Source organism: Pseudophryne corroboree, chromosome 10, assembly GCF_028390025.1.
Source record: "Pseudophryne corroboree isolate aPseCor3 chromosome 10, aPseCor3.hap2, whole genome shotgun sequence".
Classification (NCBI taxonomy): domain Eukaryota; kingdom Metazoa; phylum Chordata; class Amphibia; order Anura; family Myobatrachidae; genus Pseudophryne; species Pseudophryne corroboree.
In genome coordinates this window covers 289,523,609-289,549,482 of record NC_086453.1, presented here as the reverse complement: position 1 = coordinate 289,549,482, position 25,874 = coordinate 289,523,609, and the positions used below count along the sequence as shown (strand labels likewise).

The following is a 25,874-nucleotide window of genomic DNA, read 5'->3' as shown; positions in this document are numbered from 1 at the left end:
TTCTCAGACTACCTTGACAAAACTTGGCAGCGCATACGATTACACTTAGGGTACAATTTAAATTTTTATGATCAAATTTCATGCTTCAGTTGCCACAAAATGTTGTGGTAAATGTGAAATGTAAGGCTTTGCGTATGTACCATATTAGAGAAAGAATGCCTCCTCACTGGTGTTTTGTGGTCATGTTACATGTGACCTACAGTATGTAAAGAGGGTAATGAACAGGAGAAGCGCCACAGTGGACACACTGACTCATAGGCAAAAGGGTAGAATTACATGAAAGTTATTTAAGCCTCTCCAGAGATAGTATGGGTTAAATACTTTTTGGCTTGTTTATTAAGTTTCATACTCCTGACCTTGTCAGGAACCTCATATCAAATCAAGTGAAAGACGGTTTCTTGATTAGTTATCATGGGGCTGTCACACTAGAGTTTTGGAAGGGAGGGGTCCACGCACAAACCACTCCTCCAGATTTACATTCTTCACAGTATGCTTTGAATTTGCAGGAGTTTTGTGTCTGACAAGGGTCAGAGTACCTATTTGTACACTATCCACAGATTTGACAGCTCACAGAAGAACAGGTCATAAAAGGGGTGGGGCTACAATTACTTGAAGCCAATCAGAGCATCAGCATGTTACCAGCAGCAAAGAGTATTTCAGCTTAGTCAGCTACTGTCTGTCCATGGTTAGGCTTCTTGACAATTTACTTACAAAGTGTCAGCATACTCCGCTGTGCTAGATGAAATAAAACTTCCTATGTTTAGCTTGTTTAATAAACTTTATACAAATACATACAACAAACGTATTACAATACTCTATCCCGCCTCGACCATTCTCCCAATTGAACATTAATCCAAGGAAGGGACCACCATCCTAATCAACCCATTTAATCTATGACTGGGTGGAGCGCTACGCCACATATTTCCTCCAGCGCCTCACCACTGCGCCCGGGTGCCCACTGCCCATGTCAGTTGCACTTTGGGCAGGGTGAGAGAGAGGAGGTTACTCAGTGGTAGCAGCCTCACTCACCCCAGCCAGTGTTGGACTGGCCCACAGGGGTACAGGGGAAACCACCGGTGGGCCCCACTGCCTGGGGGGCCCCACCTTCCTCTTTAGGGATCAAGGTTCCAGACTGTGCACTTGAATTATACATTATATGTGTTACCTTATACTGCTGAGTGCATTGCTGTTATTAATCTGGTACATTATCATGCATGCACTAGCTGTATTTACTATATAAATATATTAAGGACCCAGACCATGCACTCCCTAATGGTTAGCCAAGCCTCTGTGGAGGCTGGACATACCCCCTCTGGAGAGTGGCCACACCCCTAAACATGGGCCCCTACCACTGCATTCCCCCGGTGGGCCCTTCATGCACCAGTCCGGCACTGACCCCAGCCCACCACACGCTGCTGTGTGCTGGGCTGCAGCAGTCTCCTCTCTCCCCTTGGGGTATAGGGGAGGGGGGTCATCAGTGCAGGATTGACCCCACCACCTTCCTGGCTACACCTCCCTGATTTGGCCACGCTCCCATGCAGTACCCTGGCCCATCACTGCACTCAACAGCCCTGTTTATAGGTCTACATTATCTTTACTAAAGAGCAACTTTTATTATCACTTGTAGCTACGATAATAATAAATCATTTATCGCTGCAAATCTCACCCAGGCTGCTAACTGCTGAAAATACAAAAATCATTTTAGAAAAAAAAATCCTCTATTATGCCTCCTGGAAAGCGGGTACCAGTCATACATGCTGAGACTCCAAAAATACCCAGGAGATTTCCGAAATACTGAGAGGTAGATTTTCTAAGGAGCGGCTTGTCACAGCCACCAATGATTGGCAGCTTTGATCGATGGTTATTAAGCAGTAATAGGAATAAATGCCAAAACAGACCTAAGTAGTATTTATTCCTATTGCCGTTTCGGCTTTGACAAACGGCTCTGCGTTAATTTATCCCTGGCAGTCTCTCTGAAGCCAAGACAGGGCGCTCCCCGAACAGGTGTGTGGATGCTACTAAACTAAAACAAAAATAAACTTCTAACTATTATAAATTTGTTAAGGAACTTAACATAATAACGTAAATCACTCCGATGATAAATATTTCAGCAGGGTCGGCAGTAAATATGCGCAGTAATGTGAAGGCTTACGGTCAATTCAATTAGATGTGAAGGGGGTAAGTTGCCGTTGTAACGACATGGAAACACCACCCGCTCGCTGCCCTGATCTCACTCCAGACTCATGGAAGTACCGTAAGTGCGGCATATAGCCACACTTACTTGCGGCCTTGAGTAACCCATGCCTTATGGAACCCTTAGCCTGCTGTCAGGTTAATAGTACTGCAGCAGGAGTGAGTGCTATGACACTCACAGGGGCACTGAGAGGGGAATGTGCAGTACAGAGTGCCACATGCCCAAGATGGTGTGGCCATACCCCTTCTTGCAGCACACTGCCACTAAATTACCCGGGCTTATCATTTGTCATGGTGGCCATGGATAGACACGGGGCGGGAAGCCTCAAACCTCTTTTTTTGTGGATAAACCTAAAAAAAATGCAATTTTCTGAGGTTTGGCCACTTTTCACATATGCACCAAGCTTTGGAATTTATTGCATTGGACCCGATTGGTAACACTATCTTTAGATGGCGTGAGAGGGATCCATTCAGATCACTCCCAGTGTCACCTGCAGTGTGCGCGTCCCCTGTTGTGTATACGTCGTTAATAAACACCGATATGCATATGATCATTGGCGGGATGCTTCACATATAGGGTTCTATTCATGAAGCAGTGAAAAGAGTGGAGAAGTGATCCAGTGGATAAATGCCTACGCAACCAATCAACTGCTCTGTATAATTTTAAAGTATGCAAATTGTAAATGTTAAATCAATGCCGATTGGTCGCCATGGGCAACTTCTCTACCGGCTCACTTCTCCATACTTTTCACTGCTTCATGAATAGACCCCTTAAAATGTGACGCTTGATGCATCCTTCCCACGGTGAGAAGAAGGCAGAAGACAACTCCCTCATGCCACCAGCCACCACTCTAGAGACTTGTGTTGCCTTGCAATCTTTCTACAATCAACCACTAGTGTCCAGTGACCAGAGCAGTAGCGGGGCCACAAACCACATCTCTACCACATTATCGATTTGTAACTGAACAAACAAACCGAATCTGAACCAAAACACCCAAGGGTGGTGGTGGTGACTAAACATGATGATAAATTAGAACCAAAACACCATTGTCTGCGCACAGCTCTAGTAATAACATATACACAGGCATGGTTTTACAAATTCGAACAAACACACCTAACAATAAAACAGGAAGGAGCTGGGGGACGCAGGTAAAAGCATGAAGAGCCGTATGTGGCCCTAGGGCCACTTGTTACCCTTCACTGTATTTATATAGTTGGTAGATATACTTATTTGCAGAATCAGTATAAAAGCAAAAACAGACAGTGTTCCATGACCATTATAAGGAGCCAGGACAATATAGCTCTCAACAAAAATCAGAAAGTTATAAGGAAAACGTTTCTTTGTTTATATTATGTAGAGCTTCCCTGGTAATCTGGTTCCGATTCCAACTACCACATGTGGAGAAAATTTAGATTAGTTTAAGAAAAAAAATTAAATATTTAGATAGCTAGGTATACCTGCAGGGGAAAGAAAGTCCTCAGATATGACAGGAAAAGCGTTTAAACCGATTATACAAAAGTATTCATCTGCAAATTTACCACAAAAGGAACACTGACAATATTTAAGAAATGCAATCCATCTGTGAGCAGCGATTGGGATTCCTTTCACCTTGGCGTGTATAGGAAAGGGTTAAACATTAGGTGAATTGAAGACACTAATGTAGTGGGTTTTATTTATATATTATATATATAATTTTGTGGGAATGTACCAACGGAGATCTACGTTTTGGATTTTCTTTGTCTTTACCTGACTCAAAAGGCTTAAGGCAATCTATGCGATAATCTGCATCAAGGATGTCCTTTAATGAGATCCATACTTACTCGCATGCAGGTTTAATATACGGGATATGGTTTATATAAAAGTATGTTAACGTGTATTTTATTTTCTGTACTTATAAATTCAACTGAAAGACTTTTTTGTTCTCTGGGGATTCTAATCAGGCCGTGATATCACTGCCTGTGATGTTACACTCAATATATCACACGCATTAACAGTATTTATTAGGCAGCTCCGTCACTCCCAATCTGCTACCTCTTTTCTGTAGCCCAAATCAAGGGATAAGTTCATATAACGCTGTCAATAAAGTTATACAAATCATGAAATATTTTCTCTGCTATAATTGTAACTTCATATGCAACCTTCAGTTCCAGCCAGGGCCGGCAACAGAAATCTTGGGCCCCCCCCCTGTACCCTAACCCCGCCGCCCTTCCCCCCGGCTTTGAACTTTTATCCAGGAAAGATGTTGCATGTATATGTATATGTAAGAATTGTGCATGTACAGTACCAGACAGTCATCTGTCTCTTCCAGTTCAGCCTGTGCAGTTGCAGCTGCCACCGGGCGGGGCACGGAGTGGACAGATAGTGCTGCTGTCGCTTGCCACACTGACCTTGCAGCCAGCCAGGTCACCTCTTTCTGTAGTAGGGGGGCAGAGAATAATGCTGAAGAGCTGGCGCGGAAACAGTGCCAGCGGCATCATGCATTGTTACACCACCAGGTGCTGGGGTTGCCGGAAAGGGGTTTGCTGGGGAAGAAGGGGTCGTCGGGAGAGAGAAGGTCGCCGGGGGTAGAGGTTATAGTTGGATGGTGTGCCTGGCGGGAGGTTATTTCTACTTAATTGACTGGTGGGCGGAGCCGACAATGTAACATGTATAATCAGGTGCTCCACCACCTGTTTTTTGTTGCTCTCTGCCTCGGGGGCCCCTCTGAACCACGGGGCCCGGTATAGCTGTTGCCTCTGACCCCCCCTGTCGCCGGGCCTGGTTCCAGTAGACTTTATATTACTTTAATATGTACTGTACTGTACTGTACATCAAGGTGTAGATTAAAGAAATTTAATGTAAGAATATTTTTGTATGTTGCCTTTTTTTGTATTTTGTTTTATTTTTTTGTATTTTTTTGTACTGTATGTTTCAAGAAAGTTTTCTTTAAAATAAATAAATAAATTGTGTTGTCCCCCCCCCCCACCCCCCCCCTCTCTTCTGTGTAGCTGGGGAATACAATGCACCTCCACCACCCAAGAATAGAAAAGTTTTTTTTTATTTTGTTGCAAACAAGTTACCTTTACTAATATGAACCACTTTTGTATGTTTTAGTCATAGGCATAAAGTCTTAGTAGCAAAAGTAACAACCGCCTTTCATGCTATTAAATTGTAGTAAAAATGTAGAAATTGTTTATGACAAAATGTCAGCAGTATTTTATGTCCTATCAACTGAGCAAGAGAGGGGGAGATTTATCAAAGCTTGGAGAGAGATACCAACCAATCAGGGGCATAACTAGAACTTGCAGGTCCCCTATTGAAGGGGCCCCTGTCCCAATGCTTCTTGAGAGACTCTCTGCAGCAGTTTTTCATTTTATGCCTGATATTAGTACCCTAATTTATATTATGAACCATAGTAGTGCCCTAGGACATTTTCTGAACCACAGTAGTTCCCCAGTTTACATGATGTCATATTGTAGGGCTGCCGGTACACATTATGGCACACAGTACCCCCAATTCACATTATGACATACAGTATCCCCTGTTCATACTATGCCACATTAGAGTACCCTCCAGGTCAAATTATGCAGCGCTATAGTGTTCTCAGTTCGTATTATGCCACAATACAGTGCCTCTATTTCATATTGTGCCACATTAAAGTGCCCCACTTCTTATGACATACCATTATAGTGCCCTCCACATTATAATGAGCCGACCAGATTATTTCTGACACATTACAGTGGCCTCCTGTTTTTGCTAGAATTGCACTCCTTTTCTATGGGCATAAGATAAATATAGATACTGAATACACGATTGATCCAGATCACTTTGGATATACAATTTTGGCGATACGGGTATTGGGATTGACTGAACGGGCAGATTAAATAGTTGCGGACATACCCCGCTGGAGATGCCCGATCTCGTCTGATCTTGGAAGCCAAGCAGTGGAGGGCCGGGTCAGTACTCGGATGGGAGACCACCTTGGAACACCCTGGTACTGCAAAAAATTCTTCTGCCCGATCTTGAGTGATCCTCAATAATACCATTTGGCATTCGGTTCTGTATGACTTATGATTTAATTTTCTACGTCAAAATAATCCTGAATAGGATCTCTGTAGAACAAATGATGGTCATATATTACACAAAGGCGTTACTGTGATCATAGTAAATCCACTAGCCCAAAGATTTGGATTTCCGGTTCTTATTGTGGTATTGAAAACCAATGAATTATATATAACATAGTGCTATATTTTCGCGTAGCTATACTATTCACGTACAACTTACTCCTACAATCACTTTTTAATAATAAAATTATGTTTTATCAGAATTGATTAATATATATCTAAACCTCTGAAATAGAGTGCTCCCACACAAGAGTCTACTTTCCAACCTTCTATTGTTGGTTTTTCTTAGTTGATACCTCTTTGACTCTCGGGAGCACCACTGATAGCAACATATATTTGCAAAAGGATTATCCATCCACATGCACAAGGTTGCTGTATCCATAAGCAATTCAGCGTCATAAATCAGTTTTTCAGAGGGCATTAAAAGTTTATTGCAGACTAGTGCGGTCCCAAAAAAAAAGCTTTTTTTCACATTACAGTGGCCTCCAGTTCATATTGTGCCATATTACAGTGCCCTCTTACCATTATAACATCCACTATACTCTCCTCTCACTGAAAATGTAATGTCACACAATTCAGGCCGGGCAATGGATCAGACCCAATTGCTTAGCAGACAAATCTGGGAAATTACTATGCAACTTTATAACCTGGGTCCAGGTGTCCCAAAGCCTCTGGGCAATCCATGCACTCACTCTAGTTATTCCCATGTAACCAACCAGCTTCTATCTATCATTTTTCAAACACAGCCTGTAAAATGACAGTTAGGAGCCAATTAGTTGGTACTTAATCTCTCTCCACCCTTTGATAAATCTCTCCCAGAAATCCAAATGGTATAAAAGCAATGCTAACATTAGCACATCCTATAGTACTAGTGGATTTCATATGGATACCAAGCTACTCACAAGTGACTGCTTGAGCAAAATTAGGACCAGATCTACCAGCGTGATATGACATGTCAGCACCTTTTATGTATTAAAAGGACACTGTGCTCTAAAATAGACTTCTCTGGAAAATAGAATATGTTTTCTATTCTTCTTCTTGTAGAGTAGAACAAGGGAGCATTATATAAAATGTACTGCTTGGAGTTGTTTTGTGCTCTAATGTCCTTTATGACAAGTTTACCACTAGATGACACTGTGTGTTCCGAGCAAGCAGCATGGCATTTATCACTCATACTGTAAGTGGAGAAAACTATGAAAAACCATGGTGCAGCACACATAGGCATATTCCGTAAGCAGGAGCTGAAGCCAGTGGCGCACCCAGGGGGGTTTCCGAGCACCCAGAACCCCCCCCCCCCCCCCCCCTAAAAAAAATTTTTTTTTTTTTTTTAGCTGCATGAGTATTATTAATGGCTGTCTAGCGTCCTCTGCAGCCTGCTGTCTTCCTGGTGGCACTTGTAAGTACAATAAAAGTTTACTTTATTTTAATTATAGTACATATATATGCATGTGCATACATATATACACATGTATATACATACATACATACATACATACATACATGTAAACACACACACAAACACACACACGATATATATATATATACACACACATGTGTATATATGTGTACTGTCAGCAGAACACGAATGACAGCACCAACCTCACAACTGGTTACAGTACCTTTATATCCAGAGGTATTCTCTTTGAAGCATAAGTTACATTTGCTGCTTTGTTTAAATCTAAGTAACAAATTTTAAAGTGAAACTAAGGGGCCAATTTATCAGCGAGTGATAAAACTCGTTGGGATTATGAATGATAAAACTCGTTGCATATGATAATTGATGCTCCAGCCAATCAGCTCCGAACTGTCAGGTGTTTGAAAAATGACAGTTGGGAGCGGATTGGCCTATGGGAAAGGGGGTAAGGTTGCAAAGAAGGATCCATTTGGATCCCTCCATCTGTTCTGGCACGCTCAAGTGCTGTACAATCTATATGTAGTCATCTTGTCCAACCATTGAATGTGGCAGATACAGTGTACACAACTGGTAGAGATCAGCGTGCAACATGTGGATCAGAAACAGTTTCCATCTCTCTAACAGCGGCGGTATCTTAGGGGATCTCTGATCCGAATTAACAAATCAATTGTAAACCTTGTAACAACACAGATTTTGTGTACAATATATGCTTGATGCTCCAGTAGAATATAAATTAGGGTGGCAGAATAGCTGCTGAGACTTGTAGTTCCACAACAGCTGGAGAGCCCTGTTAGCATACCTATCCTCTTAGGCCACAAACTTGAAGTCTAAACAGAATAGTAATGCATAGTATTTGCTTTTATGCTAATGTCGCATTTAGCTCATAGTCATCATTAATCCCCTTTGCCTCTGAACATAACCCATCTGTTTCTGAGTATTTGAAAACAGAGTTCATTTTTCAACAGTGCCCTTTGTCCCATACTGGCTGGTTCTTGCCAAAGGTTTCATTACACTTATTTAATAAGCAATAGGCTGAGCCAAAGAGCGGCAGGCTACCCAAACCCAAGCAAGCCCCGTGCTAGTGTCTGCTGATGGTTTGTCCCCATCTCGGCATTTCCTGCCTGCTTTGTCGGGTTTTTTGTCTTTTCAATGAAGAGGATTTAGTGCTTCAGTTAAATGACCTGAGAATGTAATGACTGGCATGTTCACAAAAGGAAATGTTCTTTATTCCACTATTATGCCTAGCAAATTGAGAGATGGACAGATAGATAGACAGACAGATATGCAGATATAGGGCCTAATTCAGATCTGATCACAGCAGCAAATTTGTTAGCTAATGGGCAAAACCATGTGCACTGCAGGGGGGGGGTGGCAGATATAACATGTGCAGAGAGAGTTAAGGTGGGTACTCACGGAGCGATAATCTAAGCAATCTGACTAGATTGCTTAGATTTTCAGCAAGATCTCTCCATGTGTACCCCCCACAGCGATAGCGATGCACGGCCCCGCACGTTGCCATCGCTGCTGCTAGATTGCATCAGCAGGTCGCTCATTTCACCTGCTGGATGAAATAAGCGCCCCCCCTCCCGCACGCTCAGCACACATCGCGCTGTGCTAAGCGGGAGGAGAGATGTGTGCACACATCTCTCCCCTGATCTGCCGGTGAGTACTGGCCTTTAGATTTGGGTGGTTTATTTTGTTTCTGTGCAGGGTAAATACTGGCTGCTTTATTTTTTACACTGCAATTTATATTTCAGTTTGAACACACCACACCCAAATCTAACTCTCTCTGCACATGTTATATCTGCCCCCCCCCCCCTGCAGTGCACATGGTTTTGCCCATTAGCTAACAAATTTGCTGCTGCCATCAGGTTTGAATTAGGCCTGTACTTACTTACACTTACTCATACAGTGGCACCCAGTGCAGCCAGGATCCCCGTGAGCAAGCCTAAAAAGGGCATGGCCTCGCGGATGCCCCCATTTATGTCACTATGGGGGCATGGCCTCATGGGAAGCCCCCCAGGTTATTACTCTGGGGGTGTGCCCAGCATCACCAGAGATTTTGGGCTGCCCTCCGGAGACTATATACACACACACACACACACACACACACACACACACACACACACACACACACACTAGTGATGACTGAAATAATAAAGCATTATTTTCTTTCAGATTCCCCCCCCCCCCCCCGCTACCACTACCACCCCGGGGTGGCGATAAAAGAATACGCATGTTCTGTTGCCTGTGGTAACCCCTTGATAGATAAAGCAAAGCCCCATCTCCGGCAAGAACACAGAAGTTTCATGAATGACAGTCAAATATAAAGAAAAACCAAAAAAAAAAGTCCAGAAAAGGTGAAAAAAAATCCTTCATAGAAAACAGCCACTGACTAACAGATCACAAAAAGTTCAAAAATAATCATCTTGATTAATGTAGAATATATCTAAGTGGTGCTAAATTTAATAAAACACCCTGATCATCCTTGTACAAACTTTTGTATCCAAGTTCCAATCAAGTTTTCCACAAATCAGGCGACGGTATTTCATATGCGCCTACGGAGACCTGCTTCGCCGCATGTTCACAAAAACGTTAGTCTGGCTGTCAACTTTCATATTTCTTCATCGGGCAATTGAAGTAGAAATGATGTGAAATTATTCACAAGTCCATTTACATTGGATCCGGCACAAACGTCTCCTTTACCAGCCTGTTTACCTCCCCTCCGTATGGCCTGATTTACTCTGTTCTGCATTTTCTCCAGAGGAAAGTCATTAATTGCAGCACTTTATTCAACAGAAACTTTATAGAGGAAAAAACACCCGCGTATGTCTCAACACAACATCTTGGCAAGCTAACAAATATATTATAGCTGAATACCTGTAGCCCAGCACGAAGATGAAGTTTTCTCTATTTCAGAGTGACATTCATGCTGAGAAAAAAGTGAAGTAATCTTCTACACACATTTGGTGGCCTAAGGAGCTAGGGCAGATGTTCTCAAGCGCGGTCCTCATGACAACCCAACAGTCCAGGTTTTAAGTATATCCATGCTTGGCCACAGGTGACTTAATTAGCTCCTCAGTCAATTTGATTTAACTATCTTTGCTGAGCCATGGAAATACCTACAACCTGGGCCTTTGGGGTGCCTTGAGGACCGCGTTTGAGAACCTGATCCTTTTACAGGTGGTATCCCGGCCACCAGTATGCCGATAGCGGGGCGAGTGCTAGAAAGTCCCTTGTGGGATCGCTGCGCTTGCCACGCTGCAGGCATGGTGGCTCACTGCACTCGCCACAGGATCTATTCTCTCTCTATGGGTGTTGTGGGCACCCACAGAGGGAGAAAAGCCTGTGGCGCCGGGTTATCGGCGGCTTCATTTCGCCATCTGTCGGGATTCCGGCGTCGGAATTGTAATCACAGGGATCCCGAAAGGCCGTCTCATGATTGCCTCCCGGAGCTAGATGTACTAAGCATTGCATCCGTGATGTGGTACGCCCCGCCACTTACCGCATAAATACTAATCGCATATATACTAACGTATGCAAATAGTATCGCAAAGGACAGCTCTCCCGATAGAAGCTGCCTTTGCAATGTCAGGACTTCTGGGTTTAGAAAGCTCCTTAAGTCCTGTTGGAGAAAAGAGCACTATATAAATAAAATTATTATTATTATTATTATTATTATTATTATTTAGGACCCAGGAGTCCCTTGGCGCATGCGCAGAAGGCTGAGAGGGATTCGATTGGCTATAGATCTCATGTCGTCCAAATTGACCATAGATATCATCCAGTGTGTACACTAAATCGACCATCGATGAATCGTTGAACGATATATCGATGGTCGATTACATCGCCCAGTGTAGGGGTGGCTTAAGCCTGTAACATGGCAGTTAGTAGCTGATTGGTTGGTACTTTCTCTCTCCACGGCTTAGTACATCTGCCCCATAGTTCCCTCTGCGCATGTGGGATCATGCATGCTGCCTGCATTTAAAGTAGAGATGAGCGCCTGAAATTTTTCGGGTTTTGTGTTTTGGTTTTGGGTTCGGTTCCGCGGCCGTGTTTTGGGTTCGAACGCGTTTTGGCAAAACCTCACCGAATTTTTTTTGTCGGATTCGGGTGTGTTTTGGATTCGGGTGTTTTTTTCAAAAAACACTAAAAAACAGCTTAAATCATAGAATTTGGGGGTCATTTTGATCCCAAAGTATTATTAACCTCAAAAACCATAATTTACACTCATTTTCAGTCTATTCTGAATACCTCACAATATTATTTTTAGTCCTAAAATTTGCACCGAGGTCGCTGTGTGAGTAAGATAAGCGACCCTAGTGGCCGACACAAACACCGGGCCCATCTAGGAGTGGCACTGCAGTGTCACGCAGGATGTCCCTTCCAAAAAACCCTCCCCAAACAGCACATGACGCAAAGAAAAAAAGAGGCGCAATGAGGTAGCTGTGTGAGTAAGATTAGCGACCCTAGTGGCCGACACAAACACCGGGCCCATCTAGGAGTGGCACTGCAGTGTCACGCAGGATGTCCCTTCCAAAAAACCCTCCCCAAACAGCACATGACGCAAAGAAAAAAAGAGGCGCAATGAGGTAGCTGTGTGAGTAAGATTAGCGACCCTAGTGGCCGACACAAACACCGGGCCCATCTAGGAGTGGCACTGCAGTGTCACGCAGGATGTCCCTTCCAAAAAACCCTCCCCAAACAGCACATGACGCAAAGAAAAAAAGAGGCGCAATGAGGTAGCTGTGTGAGTAAGATTAGCGACCCTAGTGGCCGACACAAACACCGGGCCCATCTAGGAGTGGCACTGCAGTGTCACGCAGGATGTCCCTTCCAAAAAACCCTCCCCAAACAGCACATGACGCAAAGAAAAAAAGAGGCGCAATGAGGTAGCTGTGTGAGTAAGATTAGCGACCCTAGTGGCCGACACAAACACCGGGCCCATCTAGGAGTGGCACTGCAGTGTCACGCAGGATGTCCCTTCCAAAAAAACCCTCCCCAATCAGCACATGATGCAAAGAAAAAGAAAAGAAAAAAGAGGTGCAAGATGGAATTGTCCTTGGGCCCTCCCACCCACCCTTATGTTGTATAAACAAAACAGGACATGCACACTTTAACCAACCCATCATTTCAGTGACAGGGTCTGCCACACGACTGTGACTGATATGACGGGTTGGTTTGGACCCCCCCCAAAAAAGAAGCAATTAATCTCTCCTTGCACAAACTGGCTCTACAGAGGCAAGATGTCCACCTCATCTTCACCCTCCGATATATCACCGTGTACATCCCCCTCCTCACAGATTATCAATTCGTCCCCACTGGAATCCACCATCTCAGCTCCCTGTGTACTTTGTGGAGGCAATTGCTGCTGGTCAATGTCTCCGCGGAGGAATTGATTATAATTCATTTTAATGAACATCATCTTCTCCACATTTTCTGGATGTAACCTCGTACGCCGATTGCTGACAAGGTGAGCGGCGGCACTAAACACTCTTTCGGAGTACACACTTGTGGGAGGGCAACTTAGGTAGAATAAAGCCAGTTTGTGCAAGGGCCTCCAAATTGCCTCTTTTTCCTGCCAGTATAAGTACGGACTGTGTGACGTGCCTACTTGGATGCGGTCACTCATATAATCCTCCACCATTCTATCAATGTTGAGAGAATCATATGCAGTGACAGTAGACGACATGTCCGTAATCGTTGTCAGGTCCTTCAGTCCGGACCAGATGTCAGCATCAGCAGTCGCTCCAGACTGCCCTGCATCACCGCCAGCGGGTGGGCTCGGAATTCTGAGCCTTTTCCTCGCACCCCCAGTTGCGGGAGAATGTGAAGGAGGAGATGTTGACAGGTCGCGTTCCGCTTGACTTGACAATTTTGTCACCAGCAGGTCTTTCAACCCCAGCAGACCTGTGTCTGCCGGAAAGAGAGATCCAAGGTAGGCTTTAAATCTAGGATCGAGCACGGTGGCCAAAATGTAGTGCTCTGATTTCAACAGATTGACCACCCGTGAATCCTTGTTAAGCGAATTAAGGGCTGCATCCACAAGTCCCACATGCCTAGCGGAATCGCTCCCTTTTAGCTCCTTCTTCAATGCCTCCAGCTTCTTCTGCAAAAGCCTGATGAGGGGAATGACCTGACTCAGGCTGGCAGTGTCTGAACTGACTTCACGTGTGGCAAGTTCAAAGGGCATCAGAACCTTGCACAACGTTGAAATCATTCTCCACTGCACTTGAGACAGGTGCATTCCACCTACTATATCGTGCTCAATTGTATAGGCTTGAATGGCCTTTTGCTGCTCCTCCAACCTCTGAAGCATATAGAGGGTTGAATTCCACCTCGTTACCACTTCTTGCTTCAGATGATGGCAGGGCAGGTTCAGTAGTTTTTGGTGGTGCTCCAGTTTTCTGTACGTGGTGCCTGTACGCCGAAAGTGTCCCGCAATTCTTCTGGCCACCGACAGCATCTCTTGCACGCCCCTGTCGTTTTTTAAAAAATTCTGCACCACCAAATTCAAGGTATGTGCAAAACATGGGACGTGCTGGAATTTGCCCATATTTAATGCACACACAATATTGCTGGCGTTGTCCGATGCCACAAATCCACAGGAGAGTCCAATTGGGGTAAGCCATTCCGCGATGATCTTCCTCAGTTGCCGTAAGAGGTTTTCAGCTGTGTGCGTATTCTGGAAAGCGGTGATACAAAGCGTAGCCTGCCTAGGAAAGAGTTGGCGTTTGCGAGATGCTGCTACTGGTGCCGCCGCTGCTGTTCTTGCGGCGGGAGTCCATACATCTACCCAGTGGGCTGTCACAGTCATATAGTCCTGACCCTGCCCTGCTCCACTTGTCCACATGTCCGTGGTTAAGTGGACATTGGGTACAACTGCATTTTTTAGGAGACTGGTGAGTCTTTTTCTGACGTCCGTGTACATTCTCGGTATCGCCTGCCTAGAGAAGTGGAACCTAGATGGTATTTGGTAACGGGGGCACACTGCCTCAATAAATTGTCTAGTTCCCTGTGAACTAACGGCGGATACCGGACGCACGTCTAACACCAACATAGTTGTCAAGGACTCAGTTATCCGCTTTGCAGTAGGATGACTGCTGTGATATTTCATCTTCCTCGCAAAGGACTGTTGAACAGTCAATTGCTTACTGGAAGTAGTACAAGTGGGCTTACAACTTCCCCTCTGGGATGACCATCGACTCCCAGCGGCAACAACAGCAGCGCCAGCAGCAGTAGGCGTTACACGCAAGGATGCATCGGAGGAATCCCAGGCAGGAGAGGACTCGTCAGACTTGCCAGTGACATGGCCTGCAGGACTATTGGCATTCCTGGGGAAGGAGGAAATTGACACTGAGGGAGTTGGTGGGGTGGTTTGCGTGAGCTTGGTTACAAGAGGAAGGGATTTACTGGTCAGTGGACTGCTTCCGCTGTCACCCAAAGTTTTTGAACTTGTCACTGACTTATTATGAATGCGCTGCAGGTGACGTATAAGGGAGGATGTTCCGAGGTGGTTAACGTCCTTACCCCTACTTATTACAGCTTGACAAAGGGAACACACGGCTTGACACCTGGTGAAATACCTCCACACCGAAGAGCTGATTTTTTTGGTATTTTCACCTGGCATGTCAACGGCCATATTCCTCCCACGGACAACAGGTGTCTCCCCGGGTGCCTGACTTAAACAAACCACCTCACCATCAGAATCCTCCTGGTCAATTTCCTCCCCAGCGCCAGCAACACCCATATCCTCCTCATCCTGGTGTACTTCAACACTGACATCTTCAATCTGACTATCAGGAACTGGAACTGGACTGCGGGTGCTCCTTCCAGCACTTGCAGGGGGCGTGCAAATGGTGGAAGGCGCATGCTCTTCACGTCCAGTGTTGGGAAGGTCAGGCATCGCAACCGACACAATTGGACTCTCCTTGTGGATTTGGGATTTCAAAGAACGCACAGTTCTTTGCGGTGCTTTTGCCAGCTTGAGTCTTTTCAGTTTTCTAGCGAGAGGCTGAGTGCTTCCATCCTCATGTGAAGCTGAACCACTAGCCATGAACATAGGCCAGGGCCTCAGCCGTTCCTTGCCACTCCGTGTGGTAAATGGCATATTGGCAAGTTTACGCTTCTCCTCCGACAATTTTATTTTAGGTTTTGGAGTCCTTTTTTTACTGATATTTGGTGTTTTGGTTTTGACATGCTCTGTACTATGCCATTGGGCATCGGCCTTGGCAGACGACGTTGCTGGCATTTCATCGTCTCGGCCATGACTAGTGGCAGCAGCTTCAGCACGAGGTGGAAGTGGATCTTGATCTTTCCCTAATTTTGGAACCTCAACATTTTTGTTCTCCATATTTTAATAGGCACAACTAAAAGGCACCTCAGGTAAACAATGGAGATGGATGGATTGGATACTAGTATACAATTATGGACGGGCTGCCGAGTGCCGACACAGAGGTAGCCACAGCCGTGAACTACCGCACTGTACTGTGTCTGCTGCTAATATATAGACTGGTTGATAAAGAGATAGTATACTCGTAACTAGTATGTATGTATAAAGAAAGAAAAAAAAACCACGGTTAGGTGGTATATACAATTATGGACGGGCTGCCGAGTGCCGACACAGAGGTAGCCACAGCCGTGAACTACCGCACTGTACTGTGTCTGCTACTAATATATAGACTGGTTGATAAAGAGATAGTATACTCGTAACTAGTATGTATGTATAAAGAAAGAAAAAAAAACCACGGTTAGGTGGTATATACAATTATGGACGGGCTGCCGAGTGCCGACACAGAGGTAGCCACAGCCGTGAACTACCGCACTGTACTGTGTCTGCTGCTAATATATAGACTGGTTGATAAAGAGATAGTATACTCGTAACTAGTATGTATGTATAAAGAAAGAAAAAAAAACCACGGTTAGGTGGTATATACAATTATGGACGGGCTGCCGAGTGCCGACACAGAGGTAGCCACAGCCGTGAACTACCGCACTGTACTGTGTCTGCTGCTAATATATAGACTGGTTGATAAAGAGATAGTATACTCGTAACTAGTATGTATGTATAAAGAAAGAAAAAAAAACCACGGTTAGGTGGTATATACAATTATGGACGGGCTGCCGAGTGCCGACACAGAGGTAGCCACAGCCGTGAACTACCGCACTGTACTGTGTCTGCTGCTAATATATAGACTGGTTGATAAAGAGATAGTATACTCGTAACTAGTATGTATGTATAAAGAAAGAAAAAAAAAACCACGGTTAGGTGGTATATACAATTATGGACGGGCTGCCGAGTGCCGACACAGAGGTAGCCACAGCCGTGAACTACCGCACTGTACTGTGTCTGCTGCTAATATATAGACTGGTTGATAAAGAGATAGTATACTCGTAACTAGTATGTATGTATAAAGAAAGAAAAAAAAAACCACGGTTAGGTGGTATATACAATTATGGACGGGCTGCCGAGTGCCGACACAGAGGTAGCCACAGCCGTGAACTACCGCACTGTACTGTGTCTGCCTAATATATAGACTGGTTGATAAAGAGATAGTATACTCGTAACTAGTATGTATGTATAAATAAAGAAAAAAAAAAACACGGTTAGGTGGTATATACAATTATGGACGGGCTGCCGAGTGCCGACACAGAGGTAGCCACAGCCGTGAACTACCGCACTGTACTGTGTCTGCTGCTAATATAGACTGGTTGATAAAGAGATAGTATACTCGTAACTAGTATGTATGTATAAAGAAAGAAAAAAAAACCACGGTTAGGTGGTATATACAATTATGACGTTCGGGCGCGCTCGGGTTAACCGAGCAAGGCGGGAAGATCCGAGTCGCTCGGACCCGTGAAAAAAAACATGAAGTTCTGGCGGGTTCGGATTCAGAGAAACCGAACCCGCTCATCTCTAATTTAAAGCCCAGACTAAATAAAAAAAATGTAAAACCAAATTGTTAAAAAGTAGATTTTTTTTATACAGTTAGCTAAAAAAAAATCTGCTTTATTTTGATTTCAATAAAGTAACAACATCCTTATTAGCACCATTAAACAGTTAAGCACATGCATGGGGCAGATTTACTAAAGTTTATAAAAAACTGAAAATTGATGGTGTTGCTCATAGCAACTAAATCACATTCTATCTTTAATTACTCTATTGCATCCTAGAAAATGAAAGACTGTATCCGATAGGGTTTTACAGGTGACACCTCAACCTGTCTATTTTAGAAGGTTTATTAAATCTACCCCATTGCATCTTTATTGTTAAAACAATTTTATGGTATACAATACATACCTCTGCAACATACAGACCCCTCTGATCAGATAAACTCATCTCAACTCCTCCAATCAGAGCTCAGCACATGCTCCACTGAGCCGTTTCCTTTAGGAGTGACTCAGGGGCAGATGTACTAATGGTGGGTACACACTGATAGATATATCTGCAGATCAATTGATCTGCAGATATATCTATGGACAGATCTTGCAGTGTGCTCTGCATACACACTGCCCAATCCATCGGGGACTGACGTCATGAACTGATTGGTTGCCATGGGCACTTCTCCACTGGCTCACTTCTCCGCCCTTATCACTGCTTAGTAAATGTTCCCCTTATGGTGGGTACACACTGATAGATATATACGCAGATCAATTGATGTGCAGATATATCTATGGACGGATCGGGCAGTGTGCTGTGAATACACACTGCCCAATCCGTCGGGGACTGACGTCATGAACTGGGCGGGTGTGTACAGAGTCGACGCCCGCCCAGTTCAGCTGTCAATCACCGCCGGCTGCCGCAGCATGTGTACGGGCGGTTGGCTGGTCGCCCATACACACACAGCAATGAGCCTATATATCGGTAGATATATTGACCATGATGGAGTTCACAGAAATATCGCCCGTACACACTGGCCGACGGACCCGATATATATCAGCCGTTCAATAGAACGGCTGATATATCGGACAGTGTGTACGGGCCTTAAGTCTTTGAGATTGATAAAGTGGACAGAGATAAAGTACCAACCAATCAGCTCCTACCTGTAATTTTCCAAACACAGCCTGTAACATGCAGGAAGGAGCTGATTGGCTGGTACTGTATTTCTCTCTACGTTATCACTCCCCTCCATAGTGTCTATGCTGCAGGAACCTATCCCTGCAGCGCTTAGTCAGCTGCCGTCAGACCTGCAGTATCTCCACTTTAAGATGAAGCGGGTGGTGGATGATACAGTAGCTCGACAGTTAATAGCACGACACTATCTGATTGGCAGTCAATAGGTCGACAGGTAAAAACGGTCAACATGGAAAAGGTAGACAGTACAAAAGGTCAACAGGTATATTAGGTCAACAGGTCGACATGACAGTAGACAACACGTTTTTTGTTTTTTCCCTCCATATTTTTACAACTTTTGATGAATGTACTATCCACGTCAGAAACTATTACCTTTAGTAACCTTGTGGTGTCATGTCAACTTTTTTGCCCTGTTGACCTTTTATATCTATCGACCTATTTCATGTTGAGCTTTTTACCCTGTTGACTATATGGCGTCAAGCTATTGACTGTCGATCTGTTAATCCATGCCCCATGATGCAGTGCCAGTGGTGTATCTGTAATGGGTGCAGGATGTGCAGTACGGGGGTTCCATGCCGCACATCCTGCACCCATCATGGGCAATACTTGCCTCTCCGAAGCCACGTGTTGGCAGTGGCAGCGCTGCACAAAACATTGTGAAAAGGTGCAGTGACCCTTTCCTGTGCATGCTCAGTATAAACATATTGCCCAGATACCATGTTTAGGAAGACCATGATGAGACTTCTGCAATGTGCACGTCATTCTCAGAGGGATGGATGAGGGGAATGCTCATTTATATATTCTCACAACATGCTCAAAAAAGGTCAGATAAGGAGGAATGTAAATGTGCTCAGACAACCCCAGCACACCACTATGTATATTATGCAGGAAAGGAGTAAGGCCATGGCCAGTGATAATGAAGAAGACATGTTTATACATCCTCATTCTGATCCTAGTAAAGCCGGGTACACACCATGCAATGTTGTGACCCACGACAAGTCGTTGCGATGTAATAATACATTGCATCCGCTGTGTGATCCACTGTACGATGCCAAAATGTATCATTACACGCTGCATGTAATTATACAGTGGGCAGCCTTGGAATCATCCCATTGGACGTGAGGCACATCCTATGGGACAAATCAATAAAGGACGGCCGGGAAAGGCAGATCGGGAGTATACACAATATGATGTGTACGATATAGATCGTTCAAATGTTGATATAGATAAAGGTGCATACACATTGTGAGATACTGACTTATGTGCGATTTTGACTATGTAATATTGACTATGTGTGCTTGCCATTTTGTCTATGTGCCATTTTGGCTGTGTGCCATTTGGGCTATGTGCCATTTTGACTATACTTTGTACTAGATAGTCAAAATTGACTTGCCTGCACAGTCTATCTAAACTTGTGATACTGACCATGCGGGTGTGCGCATCGGGATCGAATCGGTATTGCAAGCTGGCTAACGCCTTGCAATCTGTACTAACTTTCCTTGCGATTTTGACTATATAGTCAAAATCGCAAGGTAATATCGCACCGTGTGTACACACCCTTAGATTAGAGGGACAGCCTTCTGATATGGGGGTGATTGACTAAAAGCGCTTGAAGATCTGACTACCTAGGCAACAACTTTGACACTACTGTTGTTAATTATGGATGGTACATGGTAATTTTGTATGGCACTTATTAAAATGGATTTGTACTTACCTTTTCTCCTATTAGTGGAATGTATATAACTTGGCACTGACATTTGTTAAGTACCATAAAGTGGTCTGCCCTCTGGAACCTATTCTGGAGTCCAGTATTATCATCTCTGAACTTTATGTAAATATCCATTACAGACATTTTTACATGCCCTGGTACTCTAGAACTTACTTATGATTTTATAATGTGATTTGTGTAACTATTATATTGTTACAAATTATTATTGTCTAATTAAAATGCATTGTTTAATATTGCTGCGCTGCTAAATGTAAGTTTCTTTTCATGGTATCTCTATTGCTGTGAAGTATTTCAGAAATGCTTTGTAGGAGCTGCGTTATAATAGGAGGTCAGTTGGGTTGGGATCAGTATGTAAACCCGGCGGTCAGGATCCCGGCCGTCAGTATACCGACAGTGGGATCCCGATCATGGGTATGCCGGCAGCGGGGCGAGCACTAGCAAACCCCTTGCAGGCTCTCTGGGCTTGCCATGCTGCGGGCACGGTGGCTCACTCTATGGGTGTTGTGGACACCCATAGAGGGAGGAAAGCCTGTGGCAGCGGGATTCCGGAGTCAGTATTTCCCCGCTAATCAGGATTATGACATCGGCATTGTGACGTCTGGGCGGTATGACCGTCTCCTTTGGTGTTTTTAGGATTATTTCTTATATATCCTTGTCTAATTGCGCCCGGAAATATAATGATTTATATATTTGTTTTACCTTAGAGAACAATGACAAGCCCAGGTGATGGAGGAGGCCACAACAAGACAGTTTGACCCTGCCTCTTTCAGGACATGGGCTTAGGAGTTTATTTACTAAGGGGGGACATTTACTAAGCAGTGATAAGAGCAGAGAAGTGAGCCAGTGGAGAAGTGGCCCCATCAACCAATCAGCACTGAAGTAACATCTATAATTTGCATACTATAGAACATGGGTCTTCAACCTGCGACCCTCCAGCTGCTGTGGAACTACACATCCCAGCATGCCCTGCCTCAGTTTTAGCATACCTTAATAGCAAAACTGTGGCAGGGCATGCTGGGATGTGTAGTTTCACAGCAGCTGGAGGGCCACAGGATGAAGACCCATGCTATAGAATGATACAGAGCTGCTGGTTGGTTGATGGGGCCACTTCTCCACTGGCTCACTTCTCAGCTCTTATCACTGCTTAATAAATGTCCCCCTAAGCCTTGGAGAGAGATAAAGTGGATTAATATATAGTGCCAGCCAACCAGCTCCTGTCATTTTTCAAACACAGCCTGTAACATGGCAGTTAGAAGTTGATTGGCTGGTACTTTACCTCTCTCAAAAGCTTAATACATAGACCTCCTAAAACTGCAATAACTATTGTACATCATAAAGAAATGTTTACAAAATGAGATACATGAAACAAGCAACCATAAAACCCATGTGAAATCCAAAGCAGAAGGAGGCTTCTAGGTCTTGATCAAGATAAGCACACAAAGAAAAGCCATTCTCAAGTCTGCAAACATGTTTTGTATTAATATATATTACCATTTAAATGTTTAAAAAAAAAAAAAAAAAGGGGTTTTTATGAAGGTAAATTTCACGTTTTGAATAACTGCAGTTTTTTCCCCACAAATGAGTTTAATAGTTTAATATGTTGAAAAGTAAAAATGTTATTTAGAAAATGATATATATAAATTAAGCATTTGCTTTTCCTGATTTAATACTGTGATTATAATGGACTGTTTTTGAATGGGACTTGCGGCCTACACACTAATAATATTTTCAAGCTTCCGGCATAAACCTCTGCCATTCATAATGAAGCACTTTTAAATGCTGGACATCCCCCTCCGTTCCACAATATTTGTTTGTTGTTTTGAGGCCGTCTATCCAAACCCTTGTTTGCTGCAAGCGGCACTAAGTGCTCAGGGATTCCTGAGGTCTGTCTACGTTTATTTATATTTGGTTTATATTCCAGCTATATAAGACCACAAGTCAAAGTCAAGCAGCAGTGACATTAGAGAGGTCTGCAAACAGAAAGCCCATTCATAGTGCTATATAAAGTATAGGGTTATGGCTCCAAACATTGTGTAGAATGGAATAGCCAGCACACATTAAGTACTAATGCAAGCATTACAGTATACAGAATAACAGAGGAGACCGTTATAAACCTCCTGCACTGTACAGCAAGCAAAGATCAGAACAGATTTTCAGGTGTTAAAATTCTTATTAATTCCCAATAAATGACAAAGGACAGTGCGCCTCATTTGCAGCATTCAAGATGCACGCAAAATAGAACTACATCCCAATACATTAATGAACAAATAAAGAGGAAAACAATATTATTATAATTGTAAAGACATTTGCAGCAACAAAAGAAAAGACAAACAGTATAACAAAAATCAAACACAAAAATCAACAAAGAAAATGAAAAAAAATAATTGAAAAAAAATCTGTGATTCATAGATCATAAATGTTAAAGTTAAAAAAAATAAAAAATAATCAGGATACACTTAACCATGCCCCCAATCTTCAGTGTTAGGCCGGGGACACACTAGAGCAATATCAGCACGATTTGCCGTATGGCTCCTGTGGGTCAAATGCGTGGCAGTACGGATGGTGTAATGGTTAGCATTACTGCCTCACAGCACTGAGGTCATAGGTTCAATTCCCACCATGGCCCTAACTCTGTGGAGTTTGTATATTCTTCCCGTACTTGCGTGGGTTTCCTATGGTTACTCCGGTTTCCTCCCACAATCCAAAAATATACTGGTAGGTTAATTGGCTCTCAAAAAAAAATTAACCCTAGCGTGAATTTGTGTACATGTGATAGGGAATATACATTGTAAGCTCCACTGGGGCAGGGACGGATGTGAATGGCCAAATATTCTCTGTAAAGCGCTGTGGAATATGTGTGCACTATATAAATAATTGGTAATAAATAAATAAATAAATAAATAAATAATCTACTGGTTGGCTGGGCTGCATGGCCAACCAAAAGATACCATAACCCAAATGTATTAAGCCTTAACAAGAAATAAAGGTCTCTATTCATGAAGCAGTGAAAACTGTGGAGAGGTGAGCCAGTGGAGAAGAACCAATCAGCATTGAAGTAACATTTATAATTTGCATACTAGAAAATCATACAGAGCAGCTGATTGGTTGCCATGGGCAACTTCTCCACTGGCTCATTTCTCAACTCTTTTCACTGCTTCATGAATAGACCCCAAAATGGAGACGGATAAAGAGATAAATGTACAGCCAACAAGCTCCTAACTGTAATTTTTCAAACACATGACATGGCAGTTAGGAAGCTGATCGCCTGGTCATTTATCACTCTTTATCCGTCTCCACTTTGGGGTCTCTATTCATGAAGCAGTGAAAAGTGTGGAGAAGTAATCCAGTGGAGAAGTTGCCATTGGCAACCAATCAGCAATGACGTAACATTTATAATTTGCATACTATAAAATAATACAGAGCAGCTGATTGGTTGCCATGGGCAACTTCTCTAAGGGCTCACTTCTCCGCATTTTTCATTGCTTCATGAATAGACCCCTTTATCTCTTGTTAAGGCTTAGTACACTTGGGCCCATATGTGGCGCTGTGCATGTTAATGCACGACAGAACAAGATGTTGTTTATCAATCATTACATCGGGCAGTGTCTACCGGAAATCTTACACGGCCCAGTATGAAAGGAATTTGTCTCGACCATCGGAAAGATTGCCGATCAGGCCTGATGTGTACCCGGCCTTACACCGCTATTGTCTGCATGAAAAGTAGGGACTGAAAAACTTCTGAAAAGTGTGGTGACAGGAGTACAGTGAATATTTTAAAACACACACACACACACACACACACACACACACACACACACACACACACACCTCCCAACAGGAAATAGGCGGTAATACCAAAACTTAACGCTTAAAAGATCAATCACAAAAACAATAAAACAAACAAACCAAATTTCTTGCAACACTGAATTTAAAGTTTGTCTTTGTTCTGCAACACATTAAAAAAGTGCCTGATTAAACGTCCATGACCATTAGACAAAACAAAGAAACCGCGGTTACAGTGCGAGTGTTGGTGGTAACAAGACTGACTATTTATTACTATCCATTAATTATAATGGTTTCACTGCGCAGCGTCCTACAAAGTACGTAAGCATAAACCGTGCACACAAAACAAGAGGAAAAAAAGGATAAAGACTTACGTAAAAAAACAAGGGAAACAAGCCATATAAACATTGTTTAATAATATACAGTGACAGTAGCCACAGAGGTAGTGCCTGTTGAGCCTAGATGTTTGGTGCCAAAGCGGGAATGGGAGGGGCAAATGAAGGAAGAGGGCCCTGCTCGTGACAGCTAGAGGGGAGGAGCAGATAGGCGGAGGTGACACAAAGGGGTAGAAAGTCCAAGTTACTCTTATATAAGCCAATACACACTGCCATTCCAACACCATCCTGACAGTCCCCACTATATTCTGTTACATTTAATAAAAATGTTTTGTTTTTTTTAAACATCCGAAATTCATTTATGTTACAACTTTAAAGCAATCGCTTAACTACTTAGAGATGTGTTTCGTGGTTACAAATACAGTTTTTTTTTTATATACACCACATATGCATATTACCTTGATGTACAGTGAATCTCAAGAAGAGCATTTATCACCTTATTAATGAACACAAGGCTTCCTGTATTCTCATACAATGAATGGCAGCTGTATATAATAGAAAATGAATTTTTTTCTACACTCTTTATCTGCAATTGCGTTGGCGGACTGCTCATTTGCAACTCATTTTCCAGTGCTCCGGGGTGAGAGCTTACTGAAGACCACTCATTTTTCCTTTTTTATAATTTTTTTTTATTTAAACGACAATAACCAGCACTTCCTATACATGGATCATAAGGGGAGACCTACCCGTACTTCTGACATGCACAGCAAGCGATTGCACACAAAAAGGATAACAGCAAGAGATCGCTATAGACAGAAAGACAATGCACCATTTCATCCCAGCATGCTATCCATTTCATTTCCAGATGACTATACCAGAGATGTTTCTCTAACAGCTAATGGACAATTTGCACATTGATAAAATATCAGACGTCAGCGGCAGCCAAACAGCACTAACAAACAGTAATGTGGGCCTGACAGAGAAGAGCTGCGAGACCTATGCTAAGAAGGGCACATTAGAGGTAGTTATATACCAGAGGAAATGCAGTTATATCTGATACTTCAATTGTTCCATCCTGTTAACATATTATTAAATGTATCGCCTTATCTCATTTCCAGCAATGGGGGAGATGACGGAGGAGTCAGAGGTCTGCTCCGTAATAAAAAAAGACGAGGTTGAACACAATTGCAGCTCTTACATCAATAACTTGGCTAAAATAGGGGGGATATGAAACTGTAAAAC

General features: G+C 43.4%; 1 protein-coding gene and 1 pseudogene across 4 annotated transcripts in view; one reads left to right on the top strand and one right to left on the bottom strand.

Moving 5' to 3' along the window:
• Window positions 1-25,874, bottom strand: part of PRDM16 (PR/SET domain 16) — a 795,203-nt gene that overhangs the window by 691,563 nt on the left and 77,766 nt on the right. The window lies entirely within an intron of this gene.
• Window positions 6,060-6,179, top strand: LOC134968325 (5S ribosomal RNA; annotated as a pseudogene).